Genomic DNA, 16003 nt, shown 5'->3' with positions numbered 1-16003 from the left:
AAACCCAAATTGAATAGATTATTGGAACAACTAATACAACATTCTATAATGTTTAATTTTTTTTTTTGTGAGAAACAAATACAATAACATGAACCAAAATATTTCACCAGACACACCACCATTAAGGTCACAAAAAAACCTAGCTCCTTGCTTACCTAACACGTGGTTCAATTACTAGAACAAAAATGTTGTTGGAGATTTAACTTTCTTTATTTTTGTTGAGATTGAGGGGCTAGATTTCATGAAGATATCTCAATGCATTCAGACTTTAATCATTGGTCCATAATTAAGTAAAAGATTACACGCTATTTTATCATAGATAATGATGGAAAAAGAAGAATGGTTCAACTTTAATTGCTTCTTCATTTTCCATGTGGATTACAAAGGAAACACATCATATTAATTAGGGGTGGGTTCGGAACGGTAACCAAACTAAAACCCACATACTGACTTTCGACCGAGAGGGAGCGGAGGGAGGCTTTTGGACCCCGATATAGTACCGATGGTAGTCGGAATCCGATGCATTCGATATTAGTCGGAGCTGGGCGGTGTCGGAGCGGTATCGAGAAATTACCAAGAATCAAAATCAACAGAGAGACAAAAAACTTACCCAGAAGCACAGCAAGCAGCCAAGGAAGCACCTTTGACATAATTAGAACTATCAGAGAGACCAAAAATCCCCTAAATCAAAACCCCAATAAATTGAAAGTTTGAAATCCAAAAAACCCCTAAACCAGAAAACCCAAGAACGGTAGCTAATAGATAAGATGGTGAACTGGTGAGACAGAGAGAGGCGATGGTGAGACAGAGAAAGAGGCGACGATGGACTGGTGAGACAGAGACAGAGAGAGGGAGAGAGGGAGGCGATGGTGGTGAATTGGTGGGGCGTTTTCGGAGTCTAAGATAGTGGTGGTGGTGGTCGGAGACTCGGAGATGTTGGATTGATGGTGGTGGAATGGTTGCCTGGTTGGGAAATTGGGATCTCAATTCGCAGAGAGAGAAAGAGAGACTTCGAGAGTGACTTAGTGAGAAAGAGGCATAGACTGAAAAAAAAAAAAAAAAAAAAAAACAATACTTGTTATTTTGTTTAAGTGTTTTTTTTAATTCATTTATTATTTAACATTAGGAATTTAGGATTAGGGTATTTTGGGGTTTGGACTTTGGGGTTTAGGGTTTAGGGTATTTTGGGGTATCAAATTTCAATTGGGGTTTGGACTTTGGGGTTTGGGTGGGGTTTGGAGTTTTTTATTTTTATTACATATGTTTTTTATAATTTATAGTATATAGTTAATAACTTAATAGTTTATATGTTTTTAACGGAAATTCTATGGTAACTGCAGGCATTAGAAGCCTTGAAGGTATTAATCTGTAGATCAGCTCTAATTGATCTAACGGATAAGAAAAAATTATGGCTCAGCAGGTAGCAAGTTGATGAGAGAGAAATTCTAATGGACAAGTGTGGTCCTAGTTGTGGTCCCTTATTTGTCTTTTTCTAAATTTTGAAAAGTTTGGCTTTTCGGCTGATAAGCTTTGTACAGGTTCTGGCTGTTGTGCTAAGTATAATATTATCTAATCTTTCATCTTGTTCGTGATTCCTTCGTATTCTTCCTCTGTCAAATTATCCCACCATCTGGCATCTTCTTTATCTGCTTCTCTGGTTGTCTTTATCTTGTTGATTAAGTCAAGGAAGACTTCTTCTGTGTGGTTACTCATATAGAGTTTGGGTGTTGAAGGAATTGTCTTTACACGTGTTCTTGTGTAGATGTTTGACAGACAAGGTTGAGTTGTCTATCATCATACTTATCATGTTGTGTAATATGTGCTCCTCTATAGGCTTCAAGATACTTCAGACTGAATCTAGTAAAATATGGAAGTAGAGGTTGTACACATTCTGAGAATTTTGTCTGAGTAATAATAATCTTGTGTAATGCTGGGTCTTCATGTATACTCTTTGAAAAATATGCTGGAGGAATACTGTTAAAATCTACAAGAATTGTTCGCCATTGATGTAGTAATATCTGTATTTATCGTCTGAGCTTCTTTGGTAGAGATTTGGCATGATAGTTCCTTCTAATATGTATTTGATCAAGAAAAGCATAATCCATCAGGAGTCGTGGTGTGACTTGAATGTTCTCACTAATAGTTCCATATTCAAATCTGAATGTTCATTCTCTAAAATCTTGCATGTTCAGTCTAGCTGCTGCTACGTTGAACTGTACTTCCATCTGGTCACAAGTGCATTCTTCTTGTGTCTGATGAGTGCATCTTGGAGACTTGTATATGACTACTACAACCCCTGGTCTAGGATTATTAATGGCGGAATAACTGTTCTTGGATAGCTAGCTGTCTGTGGACTTCTGTTAAGTTGTTCTAAATTATCATGTGTTGTTGGATATCTTATGGCATCAGCTTCATTCGTTCCCTTGCAAATTCGTTCAAGAAAAACTTATTTGTAGTAGTTCTTTCTATCTCTTCTAAAGATATATTTATTTTTGGCTCATTAGTCTGTTGACTAATAATTGCTTTATCAAGTTCTTCAAAACTAAGTAAATCATTAAGTTCTGTGGGTTTATAAACCTCTTGTAAATGTATTATACTACCTTTAATTATTTCATCAATAGATATTAATGGCTCAATAGCCTTTTGTTTAGTTTGCTCAAAAGAGCTATTGCTCATACTAATAAGTTCTTGATTCTGCAAATTCAATACATGAAATTGTCTCAAAAGTTCTTTGTGGCTATTATTTAGCCCAAAAAAGTTTGTTTGTAAGGTTGAAAACTGGTTTTGTAATTGTTTTATAAAAAAGTTCTTTTGCAAAATATATTGTTCTAATGCTCTTACTAATTTTTCATGAGCAGCTTTTACTGGACCAGTTTGAGTGTTACTCAAACTCCAAAAATTGTCCAATAAAAGTTTTTCTTTTTCATCTACTAAAGAATTTGTTTGATACTGAAACTTTGGATTTCTAACAGCTTGAATACGAATAGTATTAAATATAAAATTTATGTTCTCTGGAAAACTAGCTGTTGCTCTTACTATATTATTGTTCTGTGGATAACCACCAAATGCTCTTTGACTGGAAGATGGTCCAAAGAAATCCATACATGTTATTGGATAATGCATGAAAGAATATCAGCTAATGTGTTGTTTGAACCTTTAATATGTTCAAATACTGGTTTAAATCCTCTTCCTGTAATAGTATCAACAAATAAAATCCATCTTCGGGCTGCTTGTTTGTTAGTCTTAATTTTATTATAATGAGAAACAATATTTTGACAATCAGTTCTAATTGTAAATATTTCATTATGTAAGAATAAAGAAAATGATTCAATTGAATTAATTATTCCTAATATTTCTAAGTCAGTTGTTGGGAATCTAGCTTGTTGTTCTCCAAATTTACCTGAAGCATACCTACAAATTTGTTCTTCAGATTTGGGGGATTCTTTATTATTCTTTTGATATAATATTCCTGCCCATCCTATAGTTGAGGCATCTGTTTCAACTATTTTATAACTATTTTCTAAAGGTAATACTAAAGGCTGTAATTTTGTTATTTCATTTTTAATTTCTTGTACTATTTTGATATCTTCACTATTAAAATACCTTTGTCCAGTTTTACTTATTTTACTATGAAGTACAGCTAATTTTCTACCTAAGTTAGGAATATAATTTCGAGCATAATTTAATAATCCTAAAAATGCTTGTAATTGTTTCATATCTTCTAATTTATCCGGAAATTCTAACACTTTCTTGGCTATATGTTCTTGTAATTGAATTGTTCCTGATTTAATATACATTCCTAAAAATTCTATATCTTGTTTTTCTAATTCAATTTTGTTTTTACTAATCATAATACAATTATCAATAAATTCTTGCAAAATAGAGGAAATTACAAATTTGGTCAACTTATTTTATACCTAGTTCAATTTTGGTCCATGAATTTTTTTAAGTTCAATTTTGGTCCACTTATTTTATACCTAGTTTAATTTTGGTTTACAATCTTTTTTAAGTTATGATTTTAAATCCTTTTGGTTGTCTTTTCTTCAATTATAATTGAAGTATAAGTTATATTTCATCATTTCTTAGTCATAGGAACCAATTTGGAGTATTAGAATCAAAGAGAATTGAAGTTTGGTGATGTTTGAAAAATCTGAAAATTTTCTAGGAAAAATTAGTAGTTTCTAGTATCCTACTTTGGGGCCAATTATCTTGAGTTTTAGAACTCCGATTTAAATGATTATTTTGTGGTTGTAAAGAGGAGATGCATAGCTTTAAAACAAATATATGTTTGTTGAATTTGGCTGAGATTTGATAGGGTAAAAGGTGGGACAAATTTGAGAAAACAAATCTGGATATTTATTGAACAAGTGGAACAATTAGTGGACCAAAACAGAACTTAAAAAAGTCGTGGACCAAAAATGAATTAGGAATAAAATAAGTGGACAAAATCTATAATTTTCTTTGCAAAATAATTTCTAGATGTTTCCTATGTTCATTTTTATTTTTACTATCTATAAGAATATCATCTACATATATACTACAAAAAGAATCATATTTCTTAAATATTTGATCCATGTTTCTTTGAAAAATAGATGGAGCATTCTTTAATCCAAATGGCATGACAAGTCATTCAAAATGTCCTTCTAGACAAGTGAAAGCTGTCCACTCAATTGATTCTGGCGCTAATCTAATTTGCCAAAATCCTGATTTACAATCAAATTTACTAAATATTTACTATCTTGTATTTTATTTATTAGTTCATCTTTATTAGGAAGTTTATAACTATCTTCATATGTATTATAATTTAATCTTCTATAATTATATACAATTCTAGCTTTTCCTCTTTTTATTTCTGAATGTTTTCTAACTATAAATGATGTTGATCTATGTCAAGATGTTGAGGGTCTGATTACTTTGAAGTTTAATAACTCTCTAATTTGTTGTTCAAATTCTTGTTTATCTATTAATTTATAGGGTTAAATACATTTTTAGTCCACGAACTTTAGGCGGTTCCTCAATTTGGTCTACCAATTTTAAAACGTGACAAAAATAACCCTGAATTATCCAATTTGTGTCAATTCAGGATCTTCCGTCCAAATATCTAACGGAGGCTGACGTGGCGCACATTCAGTGAATGTGCGCCACGTGTCACCTCTTTTATTTTATTTTCAGATTTTTTCTATTTTCCTATTTTTATAAACTTTAAAAATTAATTAAAAATAGCTCCGGACTCATAAAAATACACGGAAAATTCCTACGACCTCGTCTTGACTAGTACTAATTTATTATGGGGCCAAATTACCAATTTACTCTATGAGAGTTTCCAGAAAATTTGGAAAGTCCAAATTTATTTCTAAAAATTTAAAATACTCTAGACTCTTTGGAAATTCATAGAATAATCTCCCAAGCTCCAAAAAATACGAGGTTTGCACCGTTGGTCTTCTAAAAACTAACACTACCTTTCTCATGAACACTTGCTACCCAAAAGACCTCTCGGTCTTAGAGGAAAATAAATCTTCCTCTATAAAATAAATTTAGACTTCCCAAATTTTTTGGAAACTCTCAAAGGGCAAATTGGTAATTTAGCCCTATAATAAATTAGTACTAGTTAAGACGAGGTCGTAGAAATTTTCCGTGTATTTTTATGAGTCCGAAGCTATTTTTAATTAATTTTTAAAGTTTATAAAAATAGGAAAATAGAAAAAATCTGAAAATAAAATAAAAGAGGTGACACATGGTGCACATTCAGTACGCCACGTCAGCGTTAAACGGCCACGTCAGCTTCCGTTAGATATTTGGACGGAAGATCCTGGATTGACACAAATTGGATAATTCGAGGTTATTTTTGTCACGTTTTAAAATTGGTGGACCAAATTGAGAAACCGCCCAAAGTTCGTGGACCAAAAATGTATTTAACCGTAAATTATATGGACAATCAGCTGTTTTAATTGTTAAGTCTAAATATATTATATCTAATTTTGCTATTATTTTATTTTTGTTCAATGTTTTTGAGGGTCTTCACCTATAATTCTTGTTTGTTTAGCTAATTGTAACAATTCTTCCAGTGTTCTGGGTCTTTCTAAATGAAAAATCTCTAATTGTATTATAGATTCTAGTGATGGATATAAATGTTTGAATATTTCTTCATCAAATATTTCTAATTTGTCAATATCTTCCATATGTTCTATAGGTTCTAAATTTTGAGGTTCTTCAAGGCTAATAATACTATGATGTGTGTTAGAAGGGTTACTTTGATCTACTGTGGTTATTTAGGGGTCACCAAAAAGCCCAAGGCCCGAAGCCCACCCAAAACCAGCCCGGCCCATTAGGCCCGAAGCTCAATATGCCCCAAAATTTGGGCCGGCCCGGCCCGGCCCGAATAGTCATTGGGCTGGGCTTAGGCCATCCCCTTGAAGCCCACGGGCCGCCCGAATAGTCATTGGGCTCGGCCCGCTTAGGCCCGCCTAGGCCCGCCCTAAAGCCCATTTACACACAATATTTCTTCAATAAAAAAATATAAGATTTTGGCTATGTTGTGAATCGAATATGAGACCTCATGGAACAAATTTCAACTCTCAACCAATTAAACTAACTAGTTTATTTGTCTAATTGGTGAATTATAACATATTTAATAAGTTTTTCGGTTGTTTACTCTAATAAATTATTAATATGCTTATTAAGTTATTATATAATAGTATAATCATATAATGTTAGTAAATAGTAATAGTGTAAACTGTGTAATACCATAAATAATACAATTTTAAACTTCTATATAACATTACAAATTTACAACTATAGTTATTAAAGTTATTACAATAAACTTTTATAATACAACTATAATTAAAGTTATTAAACCACGATCGTTCATTAATTTAACGATCTGAACCGTTTATTTTATATGTTGATAGTTAAAGATCATCCTTACAAAAAATTGGCCAAATAGGAATTCATCTACCCGTTCGAATGTTCGATTATCATTATAAAAACCACGATTATTCATTAATTCGACCACCGTTACGTGACTCTTACATCTCCGATTAAGCTAATTTTTTGCAAAGATTCTCTTTGAGTGGGGAACTAAAGTTTGAACGGTTTGGATCGTTGAAAACATGATCGATATGTGAGCTTCTACATATAAATACGCTTGAAGAGTATAATTCTAATAACTTTCTCGTTGAAACCTTGTTGTTTCCATAATTATGAAGACCACAACGTGATTTCAACAATCTGACCCGTTCATTTTCTTTGTTCATAGTCAAAGATCATCTTTACAAAAAATCGGCCAAATCGAAATTCATCTACCCATTCGATCATCATTAGAAAAACCACGATCGTTCATTAATTTGACCACCGTTATGTCACTTTTACATCTCCGATTGAGCTTATTTTTTGCACGAATTATCTTTGAGTGAGAAACTAAAATTTGAACGGTTCGGATCGTTAAAAACACAATTGCATCATTTGTTTATAAAATATGTTTATAAAAATATGTACATACAATTGCATCGTATGTACATTTATGTTTTATTATAGTTGTAATGTTGTATATAATTTTAAAAGTTTATTTCTATTTATGGTATTACACTATTACTAACATAATAGTATTATATAATAACTTAATAAGCATATTAACAATTTATTAAAGTAAACAAACGAAAGAGCTATTAAATATGTTATGATTCACAAACTTGACAAATAAACTAGTCAGCTCAGTTGGTTAAGAGTTGAAGCTTGTTATGTGAGGTTTCATGTTCAAATCACAACATAGCCAAAATCCTTTATTTTTTTATTAAAGATATATATGTGTCTAAACAGGCTTTAGGCCAATTCTGAGCCTAGCCCGGCCTAGCCCTCCACCCGCAAGCCACAGCCCGATGGGCGGGCCTTGGGCTTGTGTATTAAAGCCTAAGCCCAACCTAATAACCTCCAATCAGTATCACAAGAGGCTCACAGTAAGCCTGAACATAGGAAAGCAGCAAATCAAGGTTTATAACAGCTGCTAACCAATTATGACAGGTGTCATTCAGTGATTGACTGAGTTAGTTATTAGTTGTTAGTGTTAGTCCTTAGTCGGTTACTAATCTTGTTCAGCTATTGCTTAGCTGTTAGGCTCTTACTGTAATATATAAACTCTGTAATCTCTATTCTAAAGTTAATTCAATCATTTGTTCATTTTTCCTTGGATTCTCTCTCAATTCTCTCTGAGTTTCTCTTCTTAGTTTTCATTTCTCTTCTTGGTATCAGAGCTTTGTGCTTCACAGCTCTGCTCGATCCGTTCTTGGCCATTTTCTCGGAAAATTTCTTCAATTTTCTCGAGAAAATTTCTTGTTTAGATCTGTGTTCTTGATTTGGTGTCGCGATCTTCTCTTTTCGATGGCACACGATGATCCTACTCAGCTCCTTACAACCTTGCTCTCTGGTCTCACCAATCTGCTTCGTGCTCAAAGTGATGGTGATTCTTCTCTGCCCTATCTTCCCTCGTCTTCTTCAGCCTCACCTCTGAACTTTCAAAATGTTCAGAGTATTGGCAACATGATTCCAGTCAAGCTCACCAAAGACAACTATATGCTTTGGAAGGAGCTCTTCATTCCTGTTCTGGAACACTATGACATGGTGGATATTATTGATCGTACGGTTCCGATTCCTCCACGTTTCATTGCTGGTATGCTTCCTACTGACCCTCCTAGCCCCAATCCTGAGTTCAGTTCGTGGAATCACAGAGATAAAACTCTTAAAATCTGGATTCAGTCTTCTCTCTCTGAAAGTGTCCTTCCCTATGTTGTTGGTGCCAAATCTGCAAGGGATCTTTGGATTAACCTTGAGAAGAGGTTCTCTACTCTCTCTCAATCTCATGTGATTCAACTTCAAACTCGTCTTCAAGGTGTTTCTCAGGGTTCCAGGTCTATGCATGACTATCTACAAGAAATTAAGGAAATTTCTGATAGTCTTGCTGCTGCTGGCGCACCTATATATTGATGATACCACAATGGTTGTTCATATTCTGAATGGCTTGACTGAAGATTATGATGGTTTTGGTACATCCTTGAGGGTCAGGGCTACTCCAGTTACTCCTGATGAAGTTCATGGTCTTCTTCTCAGTGAGGAACTTGCTCTTACAAGGAAGCGGCAGACTAAAGGCTTACTGGACACTCCAGTTCAAGCATTTGCTGCTCCTCATTTCACTGGTGGTTCTTCCAACAATTTCAAGCCTAAGTATCAGGGTAAAGGCAAAGGCAAGATGCACTACAACAACTATAATGGTGGTAATCGAGGTGGAGGTGGTTTCAACACTTTCAAGCCTCCATTCAGTTCTCCCTCTGCTGTTCAGCTCAGGCCTCCTTCTGCATCTTCTACATTTTTTGCTGGCTCTTCCACTCTTCCTCTCAGCCAAACTAAGTGTCAGATATGTGGTAAAGTTGGTCATCCTGCTATTGATTGTTACAATAGGATGAATAAGGCATTTCAGGGCCGAGTTCCTACTGATAAGCTTCAAGCTATGGCTGCAATGGCTGCTCCTCGAGGACCCAGACCTGCTTATTGGCTAGCTGACACTGGAGCTTCTAGTCATGTCACTTCAGACTGCTCTAATCTCAATGTTCATTCTGAATATGATGGTCCTGACCAGATTGTTATTGGAGATGGTCAAGGTTTGTCCATTTCTCACATTGGCTCTACTACTTTGCATACTTCTAATGCTGCTTTTCAATTGTCTAAGGTCTTACATGTTCCAACTATAGCCTATAATCTTCTTTCTGTTAATCAATTTGTCAAAGACAACAATTGTGTCATGATTTTTGACTCTGATTCTTTCTCTGTCAAGGACAAGATTTCGGGGAAAATACTTTTTCAAGGACCTGCTAGAGATGGCTTGTACCCTCTCCAGCCTTCCTCTTCTTCTGTCAAAGCTTCTCCAACTGCTTTTGCTACACATAAAGTTCCAGCTTCAATCTGGCATTCTAGGCTTGGTCATCCTTCCTTCCAAGTCTTACATAGAGTCATTTCCACTTTTCAATTACCTGTTTCTGATAGTATAAATAAACTTGAGTCTTGTGTTTCTTGTCCACTAGGTAAAAGTCATAAACTTCCATTTCCAAAGTCCATTTGTAAATCCACTTCCCCTTTACAACTTGTGCATGTTGATCTTTGGGGTCCTTCTCCTGTTCTCTCTGTTAATGGCTATAAATACTATGTGAGTTTAGTGGATGATTGGTCTCGTTTCTGTTGGTTATTTCCACTTGCCCGAAAATCTGATTTCTTCTCTATCTTTCAAAATTTTAAGGCTAAAGTTGAGAATATGCTTGACTGTAAATTGAAAGTAGTTAGAACTGATGCTGGTGGTGAGTTTACTTCACGCCAATTTCAAAGTTTTCTTTCTCAGCATGGTATTTCTCAGCAATTTAGTTGCCCTCACACCCCTGAGCAAAATGGAGTGGTTGAGAGAAAGCACAGGCATATTGTTGAACTTAGCAGAACAATCCTTGCTCAAACTGCTATTCCTTTTAAATACTGGGTTGATATCTTCACCGCTGCTGTTTACATCATCAATAGACTTCCTTCTCCTTTTTTAAATCATATTTCTCCATATCAAGTTCTTTTTCGCCATGTTCCTGATTACTCCTTTCTCAAAACCATTGGATGCGCATGTTATCCTTGGCTTAAGCCTTATACTACTCACAAGCTTGACCCTAAAAGTAAAGCTTGTGTGTTTCTTGGCTATAGTCTCTCTCACAAAGGCTATAGATGCTTAGATCCTTTAACTGGCAGGATATATATATCTCGACATGTTCAATTTCATGAAACAATTTTTCCTTTCAAGACCTTTGTTTCTCCTTCTTCTTCTCCTGTCTCATCTTCTGTTCTTTCCGATCCTATAGTTCCCCTTCCTTCTATTGTTCCTCCATCAGTTTTTCCACAACCACAACCACCACCATCACTATCATCCTCACCACCACCACTATCCCCATCACCTCTTCCTTCTCCACCATCTCTCACCCCTTTGCCATCCTCTTCCCCCTCTTCTATTTCTCCACCTTCTCCTTCTCTTTCTCCTGCTCCAATTAATCACCATCCTATGCAAACCCGTTCTAAGTCTGGTATCGTCAAATCCAAGTTGCTATCTGCTACTCTTCACCCTATAAATCCTGCAGTTTCCTCTTCGGTTACTTCTATACCTCCTACCCCCAAAACCTATTCTCAGGCTGCCAAGGATTCCTCTTGGCGGGAGGCTATGCAACTTGAGTATGATGCTCTTCAGCGGACTGGTACCTGGTCATTAGTTCCCTATCATCCCTCTATGAATCTTGTGGGGTGTAAGTGGGTCTATAAAGTCAAGCTCAAGGCTGATGGTACTTTGGAAAGATACAAGGCGCGCTTGGTGGCCAAAGGCTTTCATCAAAATCCTGGTATTGACTACACAGAGACCTTTAGTCCTGTTGCTAAGCCTGCTACCATCAGATTTTTGTTGTGTCTGGCTGTTCAATTTGACTGGTCTATCAAGCAACTTGATGTGACCAATGCTTTTCTTCATGGTCATCTCAAGGAGGAAGTGTTCATGGTTCAGCCTCAAGGATTCATTGATTCTGCTCGACCTCATCATGTCTGCAAGCTACACAAATCTCTTTATGGCTTGAAGCAGGCCCCCAGGGCCTGGTATGAGGAACTTATGCATGCTCTTCTTCAGCTCGGGTTTGTTACTAGCTATGCTGATACTTCTCTTTTTGTCCGCGCTCAAGATACTATCACCTATGTCTTGGTCTATGTCGATGATATACTGATTACAGGCAATTCCTCCTCTTTTTGCCATTCTCTCATCTCTCAGCTTCAAACTCAGTTTGCAATGAAGGATCTTGGTTCTTTGCACTACTTCCTTGGTCTTGAAGTGGTGCGCACTTCTCAGGTTCTCTATCTTACTCAGCAGAAGTATACCTTCGATCTGCTTCTCAAGACTTCCATGGTTGGTGCTAAACCTGTTGCCTCTCCTACTGCCTCTGATCGACTTGATGCTGATTCTGGTGATCTCCTTGTGGATCCTACTGAGTTTAGGTCCATTGTGGGTGGTCTTCAATACCTTACTTGGACTAGACCTGATATTAGTTTTGCTGTGAGTCAATTATGTCAGTTTATGCATACTCCCAGAACTTCTCACCTCATTGCAGCTAAGAGGGTCCTTAGATATCTTAAGGGTACCATTGGTCATGGTCTTCGATTCACTAAAGGTTCTCAGCTTCTGACTGCATACTCTGATGCTGATTGGGCTGGATGTCCTATTGATAGGCGATCTACAACTGGTTTTTGTCTCTACTTTGGCAATAACTTGCTCTCTTGGTCCTCTAAGAAGCAACCCACTGTTGCTCGGTCCTCTACTGAGGCTGAGTATAGAGCTTTGGCCTGTACTGCAGTGGATATAGTTTGGCTATGCCAACTTATGAGAGATATGCATTATTTTTTATCTGCTACCCCTTTGCTTCTTTGTGATAATCTTGGTGCTATGGCTCTGGCTTCTAACCCCGTATTTCATGCTAGGACTAAGCATATAGAGGTGGATTATCATTTCATTCGAGAATTGGTTACTTCTCAGTTGGTCTCTCTCTCTCATGTTTCTACCACTGAGCAGACTGCTGACATCTTCACTAAGCCAGTACCTATTTCTCGGTTTCACTATCTCAAATCCAAGCTGCAGGTGTTTTACAACCCCTTCAGCTTGAGGGGGGATAATAGCCTCCAATCAGTATCACAAGAGGCTCACAGTAAGCCTGAACATAGGAAAGCAGCAAATCAAGGTTTATAACAGCTGCTAACCAATTATGACAGGTGTCATTCAGTGATTGACTGAGTTAGTTATTAGTTGTTAGTGTTAGTCCTTAGTCGGTTACTAATCTTGTTCAGCTATTGCTTAGCTGTTAGGCTCTTACTGTAATATATAAACTCTGTAATCTCTATTCTAAAGTTAATTCAATCATTTGTTCATTTTTCCTTGGATTCTCTCTCAATTCTCTCTGAGTTTCTCTTCTTAGTTTTCATTTCTCTTCTCAACCCGGCCCGGCCCGAAAGCCTATTGGGCTTCTATAATTCAAGCCCGAGTCCGGCCTGAACCCGAAAAATTCTCGGCCTGGCCCATTGCCGACCCTTATTGTTATTCTTTTCTTAAAAAATGTAATTCCTAAAGGAGTGTATAAAAATCCTCCTTGTAGGCTTTTTAGAAAATTAAGTCCTATAATAAATGTGTATGATCCTACTGGTGAGATTAATGTCATTGGTAAGCTAAATTGTTGTCCTTCTATTCTAATTGGTATATTGTTTATATAATATGTTAATACTACTGCTTCTGTATTAAACTGAGTTACTTTTGCTGGTTTAGATAATTTTTGTCTAAACTATTCTGGTACTAAATTTTGTTTAATTACACTTTTAGTGCTTCTAGTGTCTATCATTGCTATTGTTTGTATTCTATGTTCTTTTGAAAATTCTAATTCACAATTTATGGTTAATAACAAACTAATTTTTGTGTTTTCAGTATCTATATTCGTTATGTTTTCAGTTCTATTTATTTCTAATTAATGAATTTGTTTCAATTGGTTGATTATAACATAATTTACAATAAACTTGTTAGTAATTTTACTTCTATAATGTTGAATTACTTTTTTATTATATTTTATACAATTAGTTGGCCATCCAATATTATTATAAATATATTGTTCTTCTTCTTCCATTTAGACATAACTATAATCTTTTTCAGAGTTTTCTAGATTTTTTAAGGGTTCTTCTTCTTCTTTTTCCGAATCAAAATCAGAACTACACATATTAATACTATAAATACTTTCATTATCACTAAAATCATCTAAATTATATACAAATTCTAAATCTTCATCTTGTTCTATTATTTGTACTTTTTCTCTATTAATCTTTCCTTTTTTAGGGCATTGGGGTCTTATATGTCCAATTTCACCGCATAAATAATATTTACATTTACTTTTATCTTTTAGTGCTTTATATTTTCTAATCCAAGGTTTATAATTTCTTTTTATATAATGTTTTAGTAAGTACTTTCTTTTCCTAAATGTTTGTAATTTTTGTATATCAAATTTCTTGTATTTTTTTAAATTTTTCTTTCTATAGTTCTTCCTATAAGGTTTATAAGATTTCTTTCCTTTATGACATCCATATTGCTTAGGAAAATCTATGTTCTTACAACTCATGTAAAATTGTTTTCTAATTTGTCTTTTTGCTTTTATTTGACTACATTCTTGTCTTAGTATTTCATATACATGTGCTACTCTAGGTCCAATTAATGGTTCTATTTTCTTTTGATGTTTTTGCCATTCTGTCCATATTCTTTCTCTTATAGGTCCTTTTATTTTTGTTATGTAAGTGTCTAATAAATTAAGGTCATTAATTCTACCTGTTCTTCCTAAATATTTGAAAAAATCTGTAGTATATTCTCCAATATATTGTAAATCACAAATTTGTAATTGTTCTAAATTTCGAATTGCTCTAATTTGTTCTTGTTCACTTCTCATGTCTAATCTATTTTGATCTAAAAATTCTGTTTTAACTAAAGTTAAAAAATCTGTTATGTTAAAAATTTGCATTACATTATTATATTCTACTGGTTGTTTTACTTTCCAATTTTGAAAGAAATAAAAATCCATTCCATCTAATGTATGTTCAAAATAATCTAACATGCATTTCTTTATTTGTACTAAAATATAACATTATTGATGCATGTACACATCTTTTTTCCCAAATTTCTATAGTTTTTCTCAATCTTGGGGGTCTGTTTTATCTAAGTTTAAAATGTTTCCTGCTAAATTTATTTCTCTAATACCTGGTGTATGTGGTATTCTGTTCTTTTTATGTCTTATAAAATTTTGTTCAGTTGCATTTGCATGTTCTCTATATGGTTCAATTGTTCCAGATATTCCTATTTGTTCTGATCTAGATGTTTTTAGATTTTGATAACTCATTCTTGAGTCTCCAGTTTTTTCTGCTGGATTACATTCTTCTATTTGTTCAAGTAAGTGATTGTATTCATTACTTCCTAAGATATGTTATAGTCTTAATTCAAGAATAAGTATTACTAATTCTTCATCATTCTTTTTATGTAAGCCTAAATCATAAGTTTTGTATTTATTTAAATATTCTTCTTCAGTTAAATTATCTATATCATCTATCATTTTATCCATTATATAATCTAAGTTAGCTTCTATTAAATTTTTTTCGATATTATCAAAAGCCATATATATTTGTTCTTCAATTTTACTTTCTACATCATTATTTTCTATTTGTTTATAATTTGAAAATCTTATTGCTACTATTCCATCAAAATGTTCATATATTTGAGCTTTTATAGGTTGTCTATTATTTGCTGTTAGTTTTAAATTAGGTAATGTCCATTTAGTTCGTTCTGAAAAACTATTATCGACTGGTCTTGCGTCTATCATATTAACATGTTTACTTCCAAATATTTTCATTAACTCTTGAAATTCTAAATTAAATTTATTATCTAATTTATCTGTTACTTTTCCTATATATATTAAACTTACACTTAAATTTTTATATTTACCTTTCATGTTATAATTTTTTGTTCTTATACTTATTTTTATATGTTGACTAAATTCATTGAAAAATTAGGTATACATCATATTATTGCTAAGTTTTTATTAAGATCTACTTCAGCTGTAGCTATGGCAGCTTGTTCATGATTTTCCCATCTATCATCATAAATATATATTAATGCTTTAGTTCCTACTTGTGCTCTCGCTAATCCGACTATTCCTACAAGTATTGTTCATACATATATTAATCTATAGACATAAATTCAATTTAGACACATAACTATATATGTCATTTCAACGAGATCCACGAACTTTAAAATATTTCAAATATACACTCGATTTATTATCTAAATTGAAAAATAGACTTCTGTCCATTGATTTGTTGAAAGATCAGTTAAATGCCAGCTTGGCTTTTGCTGACAGGGATTAATTGGCGGCGTGGCGCCAAC

At 34.2% G+C, this 16003-nt stretch overlaps 1 pseudogene; it reads left to right on the top strand.

Annotated features, from left to right (window-relative positions):
* The window catches only part of LOC147273035 (calmodulin-like), a 76038-nt pseudogene that overhangs the window by 22700 nt on the left and 37335 nt on the right, over positions 1-16003 (top strand).

This window comes from Dryas octopetala, chromosome 9 (assembly GCF_963921425.1).
Source record: "Dryas octopetala chromosome 9, drDryOcto1.1, whole genome shotgun sequence".
Taxonomy (NCBI): domain Eukaryota; kingdom Viridiplantae; phylum Streptophyta; class Magnoliopsida; order Rosales; family Rosaceae; genus Dryas; species Dryas octopetala.
This window is presented reverse-complemented; position numbering and strand designations above follow the sequence as displayed.